This window comes from Pituophis catenifer, unplaced genomic scaffold (assembly GCF_029215685.1).
Source record: "Pituophis catenifer annectens isolate HBS135680 unplaced genomic scaffold, rPitCat1.0.hap2 SCAF_2, whole genome shotgun sequence".
Lineage (NCBI taxonomy): Eukaryota > Metazoa > Chordata > Lepidosauria > Squamata > Colubridae > Pituophis > Pituophis catenifer.
This window is the reverse complement of record NW_027256882.1, coordinates 81753031-81766874: the sequence shown is the minus strand read 5'-3', so window position 1 is coordinate 81766874 and position 13844 is coordinate 81753031. Positions and strand designations below refer to the sequence as shown.

The 13844-nt window shown below is 36.2% G+C and overlaps 1 pseudogene; it reads left to right on the top strand.

Annotated features, from left to right (window-relative positions):
• The first annotated feature begins 5457 nt into the window (after positions 1–5457).
• LOC139310209 (inter-alpha-trypsin inhibitor heavy chain H3-like) overlaps positions 5458–13844 on the top strand; it is a 28148-nt pseudogene continuing 19761 nt past the window's right edge.

Here is a 13844-nt window from a genome sequence, read left to right as displayed (position 1 = left end):
AACAAAACAAAACAAAACATAAAAAAGTTCATCATTCTATACAATCACAGACAGTATATCGATCGGTGACCTTCTTTTGTGCTCCTCCCCTCTTCTAATTATCACTAGACGTCCCAAGTTCATTTTCTTTAAAAATTATATCACTTAATTTATGTCAACTTCCACTTATTACATAATTATCTCCACGATTTATTGTCAATCCATTGATAAAATAAATCCCATATCAAATAATATTGATTATCTTCCTGTTCTCTAATTTCAAAAGTCAGTTTACTCATTTCAGCACATTCAATCATTTTGTTAATAATTTCTTCATCAATAGGTATTTTTTCTCCTTTCCAATTTTTAGCAAATACAATTCTAGCCACTATTAAAAGATTAAATATTGCAATTCTTTATTATAAGTCTCTGGTAAGATCCCTAATAAAAATATCTGGTTTAAAGTCAATATGTCTCTTTGTCATTTTTTTCCAACCACATATGTATCTTAGTCCAATATCTCCTTGCTTCTGCGCATGTCCACCATATGTGGTAATAAGATCCTGGAGTCTGGTGACACTTCCAACACTTCTCCGATTTATTCTGGAACATTCTGGCTATCCTCGCCGGGGGTAGATGCCACCTGTAAAACATCTTATACAAATTCTCCTTATATGCTGTAGACATCGTCATTTTATAATTATGTGACCACAATTTTTTTTTGCCATTTCTCTAAGTCAATACCATATCCAAAATTCTTCCCCCATGCTATCATTGATTCTTTAACTTGTTCTTCCAATTTTACCTCTAACAAATAATCATATAATTTTTTAATTACATAGTCATCAGGACCCATTAAAATCTTATCTAAATTAGTCAAAGCATTGTAAAAACCTTCTTGTTTGAGATCTTCTCGATATCTGGTAAATATTTGCATATATGAAAACCAGTCCATCTTACATCCTTGTTCTTCTATTTCTTGCTTTAATTTGAGTTCACCCTTTTCATCCAACAATTCCCTATATCTAATAATTTGTTCCCTTCTAAATGTCACTGGATAAGAAAAAGCTTCAATTGTAGAAACCCAGATTGGAATCTTCAAGTAGTGGTATTTTTTAACCTTCTCCCAATTCAACAATAAAGCTTCACGGATCTGGTGTCTTCTAAAATACCCCTATATTTTAGTTCCTTTGTACCATAGAAAGGCATGCCACCCCATCAACAAATCATGTCCCTCCAAATTCAACAATCTAGCGTTTCTCAGAGTTATCCATTCTTTAATCCACATTAAGATAGCTGCTTGGTAATACAGTTCAAAATTAGGTAGACCAAAACTGCCCCTTGTTTTAACATCTTGTAACAGCTTAAGTTTTATTCTTGCCTTCTTTCCCTGCCAATATCTTTCCTTGCCTTCAATACCATTTTGTTCAGATCTGCAAAAAATTCCTTGTCTAACTTTATTGGGATTGTCTGGAATAAATATAACAATCTAGGCAAAATATTCATCTTAATTGTTGCAATACTACCTATCAAAGATAACTGCAAGTTTCCCCATTTCACCAGGTCTTGTCCTATCTGTTGCTTAAGCTTGTTATAATTATTTTCTTTCAATGAGCTACACCTTGCTGTTAAATGTATCCCCAGGTATTTTACCTTGTTTGTGACCTGCATCTTTGAAATCTCCATCAATTCTTCTTTTTGCTTTTTTCAACATATTTTTAGTCATTATCTTTGTCTTGTCTTTATTAATTTTCAGGCCAGCAACTTTCCCAAACTCTCCAATATTTTCTATGAGTTTATTTATTGATGTTAATGGCTCTTCAATAATAAAGACCAGGTCATCTGCAAAAGCTTGCAATTTATACTCTTCTTTTCTAATTTTCAAACCTTTTATCTCTTTTTCTTCTCTGATATCTGCTTTTCAGGATGCGCTTCATAATATTCTAAAGTGTCCAAAATTATTCTTATATTATCTCTAATTTGTCTTTTTGGAAGAAATCCATTTTGATCCAGATGTATAAAATTATTTAAATATCTCAAGTCTTTCTGCCAATATTGAGGCAAAGATTTTATAATCTGAGTTTAGCAAGGATATAGGCCTATACTTTTTGATTTGTTGTGGGTCTGTATCTTCTTTGTGAATCAATGTAATATAAGCCTCAGTCCATGATTTGGGTATTTCCTTTTTTGTCATTACTTCATTCATAACATCCAATATCAGAAGACATAAAGATTCTTGTAGTATCCTGTAATATTCAACCGGCAGGCTATCTGGTCCTGGTGCCTTTCCATTTTTCTGCTTTTTGATTGCCTCTGTTAATTCCATCATCGTTATATTCCCTTCCAACATCTCCTCGACGTCTTTAGGAATCTGTGATAATTTTGCTTTTTGTAAATACCTTGCCACTTTTTCATCATCTATTCTTTCTCTTTTATAGAGTTGTCTATAGTATTCTTGTATTATTTTCCCCATCTCTTTATTTCCATGCTTACTTTGTCCTTGGTCATCAATTAATTGTATTATTTTTCTTGATTCTCTTTCCTTTTTCAATTTATATGCTAGCCATCTTACTGGTTTATTCACATTTTCGAAATAATTCTGTTTTGCATTTCTTATTTTTTGAGCTACTTCTTCCTTCTCCAGTAGACCCATTTTATGCTTTATTATATCCATTTTAATTTTGACCTCTTTCTTATGTGGGTCTTTCTGGAGTTCCTTTTCATATTTTTTATAATCATCAGTCAACAATGGTTTGTTGAACTGGTAAAAACCACCCCGGTTGGCCCCACCCACCCTGCCCGCTCGCCCACTCACCACTCACCCCTTTTGGCAGCTTGCAGCTCAACCCTTCCGGCTCCGGTTGGCCCCACCCTATATATATTGCCTTTGCCATGCGGCCCAGCTAATCATCTCACCAGTTGCCTCTCCTGCTCATTTCACCAAAGGTAAGCAATGCATGCCGTCCGCTCGCCCTTCGCCTTGGGTCAGGGCCCAGGGCCGTGCCATTCCCTGAGGCCCTGGAGCTCCTGCCCACCTCAACCGGGTCAGGGAATATGCCATTCCCTGGCTCCAGCCTTGCCCTGGAGCCTTCGCCGCCCACTGCCTGCTCTCCCTTCACCACACGACACATCCTTACCTTCCTCCCATGGCTGGCTGCCAGGGAAGGGAAGCCAGGGCTGAGCCATCGCCATTGGGCTCCCCTCCAGCCTGCATCTTGCCTCCCTTGTCGCAAGATGCCTGCAGCCGCCACCACTTATTTTTGGTGCAGCTGGATGCTTCTTGCACTGAAAAAGAGACGGCGGCTGCAGGCTTATTGCAGCGAAAATTACCGCAGCTGCTCTGCTTCTTGAACATGTTGCCGCTGCCCAGTTCCATGCGCTGTCCACGCACATTGTTGCCTACTGCCACTGACCAGAAGGACTTGCCTGGGCTCCTTCTAGCACAGTGCAGCGGCAGCAGGCAACAGTATGCACCAGTGTGGCCAGCGCATGGAACAGGGTGGCGACAGCACATTCAAGAAGCGGAGTGGTTGTGCTAATTTTCGCTGCAATAAGCCTGCAGCTGCCGTCTTTTTCAGCGCAAAAAGCATCCAGCTGCACTGAAAACGAGGCAGCGGCTGCAGGCATCTCGCAACAAGGGGGGTGAGATGTGGGCTGGCGGGGAGCCCAGTAGCGATGGCTCAGCCCTGGCTTGTCTTCACCTCTGCCTGCCACCAGCCACCATGGGAGGAAGGTAAGCTCAAAGAAAGAGGTGGTCGTGGGGAAGGAAGCGAGACTAGGGCCAGGGCCTTTGAAGGAGGGAGAAATGGGACTGGCGAAGGGAGAGTGGGAGGCCTTTGACAGATTAGGCCAGGCCTGGGCAAGAGCCTTGATAGCACAGTGGTCTAAGCACCCTGTTATTAACACAGCTGCCTGCAATTACTGCAGGTTCGAATCTCTCCAAGGCTCAAGGTTGACTCAGCCTTCCATCCTTTCTAAGGTAGGTGAAATGAGGACCCAGTTTGTGGGGGCAATAAGCTGACTTTGTATAAATATACAAAAGTATGAAGGCTATTGCTTAACACATTGTAAGCCGCCCTGAGTCTCCGGAGAAGGGCGGCATATAAATCAAATTAAAAAAAAAAATAGGTAGAATAGAAATTCAAATTTTTTTTCTACTGGGTTCTGTGGACATGGCTTGGGGGGGGGAGTCATGTGACTGAGTGGGCATGGCCATGAGTAATGTCAAGTTGGCCACACCCACTCATTCACAGGGCCACCACCAGCAAGCCATGCTCACAGAACCAGTAGGGAAAAAATTTGAATTTTACCCCTGTTCACAATCCTCCAGAGTTGAATATCAGCAACTGTGTTGATTGTTCAGGATTACTAAAGAAGCTTAACTTTCAAATTATAAAGAGGGGCAAAGAAGCTGAAAATAGATTAGTGGAATTCACCTGGACAGTACTTCCTGTCGTCGTCCCCACCCCCAGCTTTAATAATAGGAAAATGCTATTCTACTACTTTCAATTATATCAAGTGAAGAAAGAGAATTGCCAAATGAAATACAGTCTAAACTTCATTTCAGAAATCAGTGTATCTTATATATTGGGACAGCTACTGGTGTACTGCAGAATAAGGAAGGCAAAAGAATAAAATATTTCTTTTAAAGAAATGGCAAATAAAATCCAATAAAGGAACAATAGATTTTCATAAAGTGTGCACATCCTAATTCCAGAGTCTTCAATGCAGCAGTGTAAATGTCTCTGGATATCATCTGACAATTTTTGTTTGGTGACCAGCAATCCCTGTCAGTTCACTTGGCAGCCATAGTGCTCACACATAGTGCACTCACAATTCCAAATTATCACTAGTCAGAAAGGTTGGAGAGACACCTGTCCTAATTTACATGCATAAAAACATAATCACTTTAATTGAAATAGAAGTCTCCAGTGAGAAATATATCCAGGTGATCAAAGTGCTAGTTCAAGAAGTCTCAGAAGAAATCTTCTGACCATATTTGTTATGTCCACGCAGGCATGAGCAGAGGCTTTTCTTCTGCCATGCAGGTGCGGGACATACTGTATTTTAATGTTATTGGTTAAAGGCTGATAGTTTTCCTTTAAAAGGGGCTATCAGCCGGAAGTTGCATGTTGGTTTATCTGCAATAAACATTGCTGCTGGAAGTTTGGCTTTTCATCTGTATTCCTATTCCCACACATTCCAATATTGGAGGAGAAACAGATGTGAAGTCTCATTTGAGATTTAATTTTAAAGGTATTCTACATAGAGCACAGCAGGTAAACCTGGGCTTAATAGATTAGAGGCTGAAATGTGCTTTTCTGGCCTTGGACTATCTAACTTCCTGTAGAAATGTCATCAACTATTTTCCAAAGATAAATATTTGCCATAGTTACTTCAGTGTTACTCTTTGACTACTTACAAAGTTCACTACAAATAAAGGTCCTTCCAAGTTGACATTTTTATTTTTCTTCCAACATGGGGAAGCGTATCCCATTTTACATTTTACTGGCCTTGATTCCTGCTCTTGTAATTTCAGATATTTTGATAAATCCATTAAGAAACATTAAGGTATGTAGCTAAATATATGAAGTCACCTACTTATTTCCTCAGAATTTTTTTAGCTTTAAGCAACAACTGCAAATCCACTATCTCGATCCTTCAAGACGTCTTCAGCCTTCAACCAGCATGCTTAATTTGGCTCAAATTCTAAAGTTCATGGAAACTGGTTGCCTATGAAATTTCGTGCCCTGAGCTGCCTGGCTCAGACGTGCTGCATTTGAATATGAAGCAGGCAAACTTATGCTAGTTTATGACAATAATAAAGACTTGATTTGAAACCAGTAAGGTGCTTTGGTCCCTCACAACACCTGTCAGCAACTCCCTGAATGGCTGATAGGTGTCCTAAGAGGGACTGTGTTGGATCCAGCCTTGATTTAGCTTCTTTGGATTCATCACACACTTTTATGAAGGAGACTACCTCATGCATGGATTCAGAGGTTAACAAATATCTGTTTGCGTTCCCTTCATGGAAAGAAAGTAAAATTTCTTAAAAATAAAAAACAACTGTGAGGATCAGAGATAAAAATCTGACCCACAAATTCCCTCATTATATAGTCCATTATATAGTTCTCTAGATGTGGCCTTTGGATTTCATTTTAAAAAATAACAGGAATGGAACAAGAAAATGATTGGGGTCAGTTGTAATTTAATTAACATTTTGTCAGTAAATAAAACATTAATCAAATGTAATTAGCATTAAAATAAATACTACTTATGTAACGTGAGGCATAGAAAGATGCTTGTGCTATCTGAAATAAAAGTGTTTAAAATAAAGATAATATATTAGCAGCACATTTCTGGATAACCATGTGACTTTTCTATTCTCTAACACACCCAAGCCATAGAAATCTACTGGATGAAAATAGACTGCAGTGTTACTTCCAGGTTTTCCCGTAATGTCATGACTAGTCAAGCTGTGCCAATGTGCCACATCGTGCCAATGTGTCCAAGGAAGCTCAGTTTGATGTGGAGCTCCCCAAAACAGCCTTTATTTCCAACTTTACCTTGTATGTGCATTATTTTCCTATTTTTATATGCTTTGGAGATCAGTTTAGCAATAATTAAGCCATTCAGATACTGTTAACAGAATAACTACCAGAATCATAGAGTTACAGAGGATGTTGTAGCCACCTAATCCAATTATGTGCTCAAAACAGGAAATCTAAAACTAACCTCTCCGTTCTTACCAGTCTAGATAACTGATTCCATCACAGCATTATTCTTACCTTCTTTTTAATGATCATCCAAAATGTGGTCTCCTGTTGAATAAGCTCCTCTGAAATAGACATGCCCTCTGGTTAGAGTTTCTACCAATCTGCTCTGCAATATCCAGAGAAGGCCTTCCTTCATCTTTCTTCAGTATGTTTTCAGTCCTATAGAGGCAGCATTCTTTCCAGTCTCTTTGTTATACCTCTCAAATATCTCCTTTACTTGACGAACTGAACCAAAAAAATCCCAATAACATCTCTGCACACATATTCCGATATCCAATGTATTTTTCAACAGGACAGTTGATGGTATCACTTATCCTGGAATCCTAAAGGAAAAAGAAGCTGCTCAAAAACAGTATCAACAAGCAGTTTCCAGACTGCAGGGCTCGTGAAGTAAGTATGTGAGGCTACACTGAATCTGTTTCCTCATTTCATTTCCTGTCTAAGTATTTATTCAATAAACAGATGCTAAATAAATGAACAAAGTGCAAATGAAAGTATTAAGTGGTGGGCTATATGAGCATGAGGAAATGTGATCATCGCTTGAATCTTATGAATCTTACTATGTTTAACATGTGAAGGGTTGCTGGAAGAAAAACAGAGAAATTCAGTGTTTCAGTCAACATTGCATCATCCAGCAAAGTTACTTTTCAATTAACTTATGAAGAAATCTTGAAGAGAAAGTTTGGAAAATATGAGATGTTTATCAAAGTAAACCCAAAGCAGCTTGTCAATAAATTTGAGGTATGATCATATTGTCACTTTATCTTCTAGTAGCTTTTGGAAAAGTTTGTGAATGATGCTCAGAACTATTAATTTAGAAACAAATGTATGAACAACCATGAAATTAATTCTTTTTTTAATGCTTTCTTACAGTTTATATTACTGGTCTATCTGTTTATTTGTTTGTTTGTTTTGTTGGTCTTGCTAATGTCAACATAATTTTAAATCAATGTTACAGATTGAAGCAAACATCTTTGAGCCTCAAGACATCAGTGAACTTGAAGTTGAAGGGACATTCCTCAACAACAAACTGCTACCAGTTGTGAAAAAGTCTTTTTCAGGAAAAAAGGTATGCCTGGTAATAGAATCTTGAAGGGTGATTCATACAAGATAGTTCTTGCCCAATGACCAGCGGGATGGCAATTGGGGTTGCAAGGATTTTTCTTGCTAAGCACGTTCTGTAGCAATCGGAAGCCCAGTTGCAATTCCCATTGTTAATTGAGGATTAACTATAAAGAGTTGGAAGCATGCCATGATCTTGGTCATGATGTTGGCTGGAGATTTCCCCTACAGTAAGTACAGAAGAAGCCCCTGCTTGCAAATTAAGTATAGAAGATTCACAAGCAAGAAGCAAAAATTACAATGATGACATGCCTTATGACACTATCCAGAAGTAAAGAAAAGAAAGAATGACCCCTTGAATATTTTTTTTAAAAGTAATCTATTTGCTCCACGGAACACATATTATTTTGTCCCCAGTCAGGGCTCTAAGTGAGACATGGCACAGGGCAACCACAATCAAAGAGGTAGCACAGAATTATTTGAGAATACTTCACAAAAGTAAAAGTAGTTCCCAAACATTTCCTTATATCAGGAATAGGCAATATTTTCTTAGAATAGCTAAAAATCTGCATTCACAAAAATAGGTGGGTCAGAATGAAAACTAAGTGAAGGCTCAAAAAAGTAGGTGGGGCTGAACCCAAATAATAATATTAAAAATATTATTATTAAATATTTAAGACTTATCATGTCTAATCATCAAAGTGTTTCTGCTTTACGGTATTTCTTAAAGTTGAGGGAGATAGCTTATGCCCCATAAAAATAATGTGTATGCAGAGAAACAACAATGTCAATGTATATTTCTCATTCTTGCATCTGGTGTATAGACAAGGATCAAGTTGCATGTTTGAATTCATGGACACTCTTCTGTAACTTGAACAAGTCTTTATTTTTCAAGTTATTTGTATCATGGTGGCTTTTACATATATTTCTTCTATTATATAAGAAAGTTGTCTTTACATATAGGTATTGAGCAACATTCCTCTTGAAGTTGTTCTGAGTTCTTTGACATTGAGACATTTAATTAAATTAAACTAGTGAAGAATATTATTATCAAAGTGTGTTTCACCATTGGTACAAAGATTCTGTTGCAATCTTTGCCATGTTTTGGGGAGTATCTCTTGGCAACCCATCTCGTCTTGTAGAATTATTAGACACTGTATTGTCTTCTTCATCACACTAATTGTGAAGACCAATTTGTATCCAAAAAACTTCCTCTCTTTTTGTTCCTCTGTGAAAATCTGTGTTTTCTTGTAAAATAATTCAATATCTTTTCTACCAGCATGTAGATATTTGTCTTCCCTCCATGTGGTGCCTTGTGGGAAAATCTATCTTCCTCTCTGGCTTGAAGAGAAATCATTTAGAAGGCATTGCCTTGAGTTGAGTATCTTATCTATGGTTGGGGGTCTCTAGTGGCCTTTGTTTCTGGCATCACTTCCATTTCTTCTTTATTATGAAGATTCAATAATTTCTTCTTGGTATGAAAGCTGCACTATTGTTTTTCATCTTGGCATTTCTAAATGAAAGCTCAATATTCAGTCTTTGTCTTCATCAAAATATGCCTCATGGTATATTTTAATAGAATGCTGGAGATTATATATTTCTTGTGTCTATTTAATATCTTCATATCTTAAGTATATTACATTGCAGAGTGAAGAGGATAGTTATATGAGGTATTAAATATATACATACACCTTGAATTCCAACACAATGTGCTTCACATTGGTTTGGTCTTATACCACCTTTCATCTTTGATTCATCTTTGTTTTTATGGGTAGATTGTACTAGAAGTTGTAAACATTACTACTTTTCCCCAATATTACTTTGTTAGTCCATCATGGAGAATCATGCTTCTGGTCATTTGCATTAGATTCTGGTTTTCCTCTCTGCCACATTGTTTTGTTGCGGGATATTGGGATCTATTTTTTCATGTTTAATCCTTTGTCCTTTTGGCTACTTCTGAACTTCCTTTCCTATGTTTTTACTCCCGCTATTAAGTGTGCAGTGTCTTAGGCTTTCTTCCAGATACATTGCTCACTCTTGCAAAAAAACATTCTGTTTATTTTTCTAGGACTCTTTTGCTCTTTAAGAAAGTAAATGAAAACTTTTCAAAAGTGATAATCATTAGGTAATGAGAATTTTACCCTATATTTTAGCTTTCCAAGTTCCTGAAAAGAATTCCTATGAACAGATAATGCATTTGGAAGTTTAAGCCATTAGCTTAATGACTTAAATGTAATGTAGTTACATTGTTTAATGTAGCATCATAGACACTTGAGAGAAGTCATGCTGCAGACCTGAATAGCTTCTGAAGTTTACACCACATTTCTTTTCCCAGTATAATCTAGTAAAAGAGCACTTGCTTTAATAGAAAGGTGACCCATGACTAGATGTCTATAGAGATTCTCAGTCATCAGGTCATAATTGTCCCAAAGATGCTTTTCAAAAGGCAACTGGACTTTGGTTTCTTTGAAGATGTTTTGCTTCTCATCCAAGAAGCAAAATGTCTTCAAGGAAAAAACATCTCAAAGGAGAAACAAAGTCCAGTTGCCTTTTGAAAAAGCATCTTTGGGTGACCCACGACTGTTTTTTTGCTTCTTTCCCATTTCTGTTGCTCTTGGTTTTTCCAGAATATGAAGCACCACAGTAGTATTTTTATCAGAAAGAAGACTTTTCTATAGTTTCGGTAATATAACAGTTCAATCGCGTCAGATCACCTTGCTGGATTGTTCATAGCCTTTCTGCTTGCTTTGCAGACTGACAAATCCTTTTTCTTCCTAAACATAAATTACTCTCTGCTCCTGGCCAATACAACCCTCTTGGGGAGGGAGGGGATGGGATAAGCAGTATATGCTCAGTGCAGAATCATATGCAATGATGAGGTTAGTGGCTTCCAAATGGTGGGCAACAATTAGACAGTCAAAGCCCTTCTCCATTTGACTTGGTTTTCTAGAAAGAAATCTGGAAGTTAGTATCAAAGAAAACCCAACAGACTCTTTATTGCAGAACTTAAACAATGCCTAAAAGCATAGAACTGGTATCCAACATCCAACATTATGGAAAAAGTAATAAATAAATTTAATGAAGAAGGATGAAATAAAAGTAATAAATATATTCATGCAAATATGAATGAATGAATGAATGAATGAATGAATGAATGAATGAAATAATCCTGACCATATAAGTGTAGCTAGTAAGATGCAATGCAGAGTAAGATATCCAGAGTAAGTTTTTTTTAGACAAGAAAAGGAGATAAACATGCATGTTCCACTGCTAATGTTTTTTGCATTTATTCTTCCTACACCTGCAACTGATGCAAGTAATTTTGGATCTTCCAACATTTCATAATTCAAAATATACCACAACTGAATTTCAATAGCAACTCATGGTTATCAGGAGTTGTTGACCCCATTCTAAATATTTCTTTAAATAACTCCCAAGGCTTCCTCAGAAATCTACATGTACAATAAGGACAAGATAGGCCTCTAGATTGATAAAGCATGTTTGGAAGTAATCTTTGAATATAAACTGCAGAAAATACTGTATACTAAGAAGTCTAAGATGAAGAATTCTCCATGTATCATTCAGTCCTACTATTGAACAACAACGAACCTGTGACAATTGTACAACTATGCTGCTACAAGGTGATTTTGTCATCAAGTATGATGTGAACAGAGATTCTCCTAATAATTTACAGGTAACTCTAGTTCTTTGATACTTGAATTAATATAGCAGCACAAAAACAAATCCAAACAAAAACTCCCTACTACAAATTCATCTTTATCAATGTCTTTTAGGTAGTAAATGGATACTTTGCACACTTTTTTCCACCAAAAATCCTTGAACGTTTACCTAAGAATGTTGCCTTTATAATAGATGTCAGTGGTTCCATGTTTGGACAGAAAATTCAGCAAGTAAGTGAACAACACAAATTCTTGTAATATCACTAGAAGGATGATAAGTTGTACAGCAGATGAAATCAGGTCCTACAATCTTTTACTCCAAATTTTTTCTGCCTTGCAAGATTTACTCATGTAGTAAAATATGTATTATTGTAATTTTGAAAGTATTTAATAATGTAATTGAAACCTACCGCTTCATCCTAAAACTTTCAGCTAAATTTTCTTTTGGATATGTTGGTCATATATTTCCTTAGCTCCTAAGTCATATAGAATATCTTTTCAGGTGGATCCTGAGTAAATAATACACTTGAGCATTGGAATGAGATGTGGGACATTGGCAAGCCTGACCATTACATTGCCAACTAGGGTGAGGACAGAAAAAGATGAAACTGAATATGGAAGGATCTTCTTTGAGAAAGAAGTTTAACTTTGAAATGATCAGTTTGCATGTGAGCCATGAACAAATCTGTTCATGAACTATATAAGGAGTCAGCAAATTATTGAAAATAGATAAAATCTAAAATAATAATAATTTTTTAAAAGACTAAAATGTTACGAAATTATCATTTATTTAAAAAAACAGATATCTCTTTAGTAAGATTTCATATTAACTCCAATCCTACAATTTCATTGGAGAAAGGCAAAATCTCATATAAATCAGAAAAGACCTAGACAATTTTTGTTTATGTTTATTTTATTTTATTTTATTTATTTTATTAAATTTCTATACCGCCCTTCTCCCGAAGGACTCAGGGCGATGAACAGCCAGAGGATAAAACACAGAGATACAAAATTTAAAATAGATTAAAACAAATTAAATAATTTAGGCTGAATTTTAAAATACCCCATAATTAAACAGATTAAAATTTGTGTTTAAAATTTAAAATTTAAATTTAAAAAAGGAGACGATTTAGGCCAGGCCAGCTTGATGATATGTGAATTACATATTAAATTTAATATTGATGATTCAGGATGGTAGTGTGGAGCCTGATTGCTGCATAAAATTATTTATTTTTTTAACATAGTTAAGACAAGGAAGAATTGCCTTAGTGTGGAGATCTACCTTTTGCAAAAAGAAGATTGATCCCCCCCACCTCATAAATATTTGTCTTTAAAGGATGTAGCCTTGGGTTAAACAATTGGAGACCTTGAGCAAACAAATATCACCAAAAGATCTGTCAGCAGCATATAACGTGGGTGACAATAGCAGGACATGGGCATAACATCAGGATAAGAACCTGATAGCTTCTATCATATAACATTTTTCCTTATCATCCAAATATTTAAGGAATCAAACTCCAACCAAACAAAATACTGGTTGCTGCAAGTAGAGATTGACCGGTACATGATCTAACTAATCATTAAAGTATGAATTATAACTGGGGAGAAAAGATCATAGCAATTTAATGAGAGCCTACTTACTTGAAAGGAAAGCAGGGTGAAATAACCTCTGGAATAGCCAGATTGCCTTATGGAGCAGAAGTCCTTTATTGAGAGTTGAGAGATCCCTCAAATACAAAAGCGTTTGTTCCATTTTATTAGATATTTTTTTTAAAATAATTCCAGGCAAGGGAAGCCTTGACAAAAATAATGGAAGACTTAAAAGAAGAAGATCACTTCAATATCATCCTATTTGGAAGTTCAGTTTCAACATGGAAAGATGACTTAATTCAAGCTACTCCAGAGAATGTGAATCAATCAAAGGAATTTATTAGCCACATACAAGATTCAGGATGTAAGTAAAAGAAAAAAAAAGTTTTGAGTAAAATTAAACTGATATATTAGAATAAAATAAAATGGCTACATTAAGAAATAAGATGAAATAAAACATTACATTGAAAAGATTTGAATCCCTGTTTTAGTATGCTGAAAAAAAAAAAGAACTCCTGCTTTTATATTGTAGCAACAGATCTTAATGGTGGTTTACTGACTGGCATTGACATGCTGAATAAAGCTCATGAAACAAAATCTGTACCTGAAAGAAGTGCCTCTTTAGTTATCATGTTAACTGATGGGGATCCTACTGCTGGTAAGTAGCTGAATGACTGTTGAATATGGGGATAAGACTGCTATTCGGTCTCCTTGTTTTCACATAGTCTTTGTCAGATGTAAATGCCTTATTCTCTAA